A 5,845-nucleotide genomic window follows, 5' to 3' on the forward strand; every position below is an offset into this window, starting at 1 on the left:
AAATGTGACACCATCTTCCTCCTTCATCTGCAGATTAAAGCCAAACAAAGATTCTCATTAAAAGTCTGCAGGTCTGAGAGAGACTCAATCGTTGTGTCATGTCAAACACAGTAAGAGGAGCTGAAGCACAGATGTGAAGAGCAGATTCATCAGATTATGACCTCATTCTGTTTTGTCTTCATATACATTCAGTCTGTGTTTATAATGCAGATTTTCTGCTTTTATAATAACACATTTTATATTTTCTATCATCACAGACTGACTCACTGTGGACTCTCAGAGTCTCACTGTGAAGTTGTGGCCTCAGCTCTGAAGTCCAACCCCTCCCATCTGACACAGCTGGACATGACTTGGAACAAGCTGCAGGATTCAGCAGTGAAGCTTCTGTGTGCTGGACTGGAGAGTCCAAACTGTCGACTGGAGACTCTGAGGTGAGTTCACTGACTGCGGCTGTTGTTGTTTTTCTATATTTCAGGTCTTTGATGTTTGAAACTTTCTTTAGTTCCTAAATGTTCAGGATGTGTCTGAAGACAAATGTGAAGAAGTTTGAGTGCTTTCAGAAATGTTGTCTTTCCAAACGACTGAACAAGAGTTTTTCCTTTTGGCTCCAAACAGAAGTGACAGACTTGAGCAGGGTTCATTTAAAGGCTGACAGAAGTGGAGTGGTGACGGGGAGATGTTTGACAGGACAGTGTTTCAGCCTCCACAGGTTCATGTTGTGCTCCATCAGTCAGTGAAGATGAAGTCGGTGCTGATGAGGCTGTAGAGTGCGTGAGGGATGTGAATGAGGATGATGAAGATCTGATGATAGCAGATAAAAACAGGCTGCAGAGACTTTGAGCCATACAGGGCACACAGTGTGTGTACAGAACAGCTGAAATCATTATGGAGGCCTCACTGGAATATGGAAGCATCACAGTACAGCTTCAGTGAAGCATTAAAGTCTCTGATATGAGATGAGAAATGAAGCAGCCAGAGCTTTTTCATGAGTGGAAATCCACTGTGACTGTGAGCTGCTGCTACAGCCTCCAGATTAGCCAGCAGCTCATCCTGCTCAACATTTCCTCACCAACTTTAATGGAAGTGTGATGTTTTCAGCTGGAGTGATGGTCAGGGTGGCCTCCCTCTCCTCTTCTTCTCCTCTTCCTCTTTCATTTGTAAAGCCACTTCTGCTGCTTTCATTCATTTGGAAGTCCTGTAGCTGAGTTTGGGAGAGACTAACAGCCTCGGCAGCAGAGGGGAGAAAGGCTGTAACACCACCACTTTACTCTGTTCTACCTGTCACATCATTTTATCAGGAAACAAATATGCTCATGTTTTTACTATGTTTGTCTTGAAGATGTAAGAAGATCACATGGTGCTTTTTATTATTGTGTTGGTTTGTTTGCTGTCTCTTGGATGGAGCCAAGCTGTGCGTGGCCCCTGGGCCTGTGGTCAGAGTGTGTGCTGGATAATCCGGCCCAGGATGAGGCCAAACTGACATGGGATGAAATGTCTGTCACATAATTGAGCTTAGTGTAGTTTCATTTCTGCACAATTTAAAAACAACCAAAACTTTGTTCTGTCTTTTCTATGTTATACTGTAGACTTTCTCTGATACTGTTTCCAAAAGGAGCAGCTTTTACTTTGAAGGGGAGGCGTCTCTGTTTCCTCTTCAGGTTGGATGATGGAAGCAAATTAGTAGCTGTGTCCCAAAACGTCGGCTGCATCCTCCAGAGGCTGCATTTGAAGGCCGATTACGTCACAGCCAGGCGATGAAGGCTGTCCGTATTTGTCGACTCCTTCAAATGTGCCCGACAAATGCGTCCTTCATTTCCCCGAATTTGAAGGATTCGTCGGGTGTGTCCTTCGTGGCCCACCATATCCCAGAATTCATATCCCAGCCAAATTTCAGCTGCCAACAATGGTGGCAGCTACTAAGTTTTCAAATTACTCTTATTAATCTTTCTGGGTCACAAAATAAACTTTTAACATATTTTCAGGCGAGAAAGTAGCTGTGTAAACTTCAAATATCTGCTTGGTTTATCAAGACATCGCATATTTGCAAAAGTGTGCCGACGTTTTTGGAGACGTCTGTTACCCACCCGCTCGCTAGCAAGCCGGGGGGTTCAATGGTCACTCCAGCCGGCGAGAGCAGCGGACGCCCGGCTTCATCGTTTTCAGACCCCGCTCTTTCGCTACTCAGGTGAAACATGATATATAAGTCACTCGGATAACTTAAAAATGTAATTGTTTGCCTTTTTTCTGTGTTTTATTTGTTCCGGAGTAAATCGGTTTGGCTGAGATCAAAGTTCCTCCGGGATTTTCACACAGCTGAATAAACGTTAAACAGGAAACTGATTAAACAGAAGTGTGAGACGGTCGAGAGTTTACGCCAGTGTCCTGTTATATTTTAGATAGCAAGGAGCAGACGGCCGAGTTTATTAAACTCCACCGACACAGCGGTGACGCAAATCTGAAGGCTAGACCGTCCCATTTCACAGCCTCGCACTTCCAGCCTTTTCGGTCTTTGAAGGACCCGGCCCACGTAGACCGCGAATACCGGGTCCTCCGAAGGATGCAGCCGACGTTTTGGGACACAGCTAGTGTGTGATGTTCTTTCAGTGTTGCACTTTGTAGACGCTCCCTGAGCACTGGTCTCACAGCCAGCTGCACATAGAGACCAGTGTTGTTAGTCCAGGTCAGAAGATGACTTGTTGGAATGAAAATGAGCTTGTAGTTTGTCTGCTTTAATAATGTGACTGGAAAAAGGTGTTGGACTTCAAATATGTCCATTTCTTTCACACTTCACCTTTAAAAGTGAAGCCTTGTGGTTCCTGGAACGGAAAAACACGACTTTTTCAAGTCTTTGTCCTGTTTTTATGATAAATGTACGACTTTAATGTGAAATATTCAGAGTTTTTTCTCTTGTTGTGTTTGTTTGAAGCTGCTTCCTGTTGGCTTCCTGTTGGTTTGCCTGCAATAATGCCAAATCATAAGCTACTCAGTCGACATGATGTGGTTCTGCAGTGAAGTGAAGCAAAGTTACAGAGGTTTGATTACAGACACAGCTGAGAGTTTGTAATCTGTCATCATTTTAAAAGGTTTACATTTCTTCAGTATATCCACATTTGCAGCTGGTACCTCAACCTCCACTTGTCCAACACAACTGCTGTCCACTGCCTCCATGACATTGTGATTTTGCTGTTGGTCTTCTGTCAGATCTTCATCAATCACTTCTGCACGGGGCACACCTTCAGACTCTGCAGCTGCATAACGAAAGCCTGTAAGATAAAATTAGACATAAGGTAAATGTACACCAATATTCCAATGACAGGTGTGTGATTCATCTGGAAGTTATGTGCGGATTAGTGTACAGTGGTAGCAATTTAGTATGTTTTTAGAGGGGGGGGGGGTTGTTTACCTCCGATGGGTGCTCTTTTTCGCTTCCGTTGTGTACGCCTTGAGTGCCGGTCCGAGTCTGATACAGGTATGTCGTCATGCCCCATGTGCAGTGTTGGTTCCCAGTCTGGATTTGTTACATCCATTTCATATGCTGGTTTGCCTGCAATAATGCCAAATCATAAGCTACTCAGTCGACATGATGTGGTTCTGCAGCATCACACATTAGCATGTTTTATCTCATTATCTATGACCTCAGCACATTGAAAATAACACTAAAAGCCTTTCAAGAGTGATATGAATTAATTTAGAACTCACCGGAAAGAAAATGCCGTGAGCAAACCAACAAAAAGCTGGGGATTGCAGAGAACTCGATATCCGCTCGTCTCACCGCTGCAATCCAAGCCTGACGTCTTTGTTTAGTAATATCGGATACATGGGATCCCTCACGTTGCCTCCAGGATGGAAAACGATGAAAAGAGAGCCCGTTATCCAGCTTCTTGCCTTCACGATCGTGTGATCTAACGTTGCAACCGACAACACAACACGTACGATCCATAGCTGAAATGGTATCCTTTGGCTGGCCTACTGTCATGGCGGAAGGGGGCATGGCCCATCTCCCGTGACATCACGCTCCAAAGCCCTATAGGTGGGAAAATGTACCATGTCGACCAATCAAAAATGATATGGAAACATGACATTTGGTTGTTTAGCAAAAGGGGGAAGTTTTAGGAGTGACCGGCAAGAGAGAGCGAGTGAGCGAAAGAGAGAGAGAGTTTTGATACGTGAGAGATTTGTGACGTTTACCGTGTTTGGTCTCAAGTTAGTTTGTTGTCTTGTGTATTTAGTGTGTAGCTGTTGTTTTGTTTTGTGTGTCAGTTCTACTAGTGATCGTCACAGTTGCTGCCTTAAAGCCAACAAAGGCAGATTGCAGTGTAAACGCTGAGTGACACACCTGCTGTCAGACCTGCAGGTTTATCCCTGTGCTGTTCTCATATGTGTTAGAGTGACACAAACTATTGTTTGACACCTGATTGTTCTGTAAATAGTTTGAAATGATTATATGAAAAACGTCTGAGCCTTGGCTGCATTTTTTGGTAAATAGTACCATATAACTTTGTTGTTTGCAAAACGTGTGCGTATTTTTAAAAATGTACAATCTCTATTTGCATTTCAAGTTATGAAGATGATTCGTTAAACATGTGTGTGGTTTTTACAGTCAAAATATCACTTTCTACTTGTATTTTAAATTTTGTCTGAATTTAGATAAATTGTGCTGATACAGTTGGTCAAAATGAGAAAATAACAGATTGGCAAGATAAACTGTTTTTAAAGGTAAAATATAGAGGCCACATCAAAAGTAGTCAAGAAGGGTTAAAGGCTAAAAGCAAAGTTGTCACCAAGTACTGTTTATATTTGTGTGTATTGCTGCAGCTTTTTTGAGTATTAATTTGGTGCCTTTGTGTGAAATAATGGTATTGTGAGTGATCCATATAGTCACAAAGAATAGCCACTTGTTTCTGTGCTACCAAAGTTCCCCGGCTTTCATTCAAAATGTGTTTATCGTCAGCACCTGCACATTAAACTACTTAAACATTATAAATGTCTTCAAGCTCACACTGAGGCCTGTGGGGTACTATCAGCCACTGAGACAGTACACACATTTATATGTGTTTGTATATGAATATTTCATACTTTAAGACTGCCTGTTTATTTAAGGGAGATGAACAAAATACATTGGAATTGTACAAAATAATATCATGGATGATAAATTAAATAGATTTTAAGTAGATGCTTGTGCATTCTTAAAGTCTTATATGTTGAACTGAACTATGTGATCTGTTCAAAGCCTTAATCTTAATTTGAAGTGAAATGTGCATTTTGAGTTTATACACTATGTATATAAGGCGACCGTTTCCTTTTGCAGTATTTTTGTGTGGTGTACTTTTCTATGTCTTAACAAAAGGGGAACAAAGGTGTTTAAGTTCACCTAGGATGATGTGTTTTAATTTTCACATGGTCTTGCTTGAATTTGACCCTGACAAAGGCGTATGAACTCTGTCAGCTGTTTGGAGTTTCCATTTTCTAAACTTCTACATTCTGAACCTTCTTCAGCTCTGAACAGATGATGAAACACTGAATGATTTCAAGCTCACACTTTGTCTAATAAACTTACATCTTTCATTCTTTATACAGATTGTGGGGCTGTGGTTTGTCAGAGATCAGCTGTGATTATCTGGCAGCAGCACTGAAGTCCAACCCCTCCCATCTGAGAGAGCTGGACCTGAGCATCAACAACAAGCTGCAGGATTCAGGAGTGAAGCATCTGTGTGGTTTCCTGGAGAGTCCAGGATGTGGACTTGAAACTCTGAGGTCAGTCAGCATGTTTTAGTTGTGCTGAGATGAATATGATGTGAAAGTTGTGCTGACACTAAACTGCAGACATCAGGCTGATATTATACTG

Source organism: Rhamphochromis longiceps, linkage group LG3, assembly GCF_057381845.1.
Source record: "Rhamphochromis longiceps isolate RC_006_pf linkage group LG3, R_longiceps_female_GT1.1, whole genome shotgun sequence".
NCBI classification, from domain to species: Eukaryota; Metazoa; Chordata; class Actinopteri; order Cichliformes; family Cichlidae; genus Rhamphochromis; species Rhamphochromis longiceps.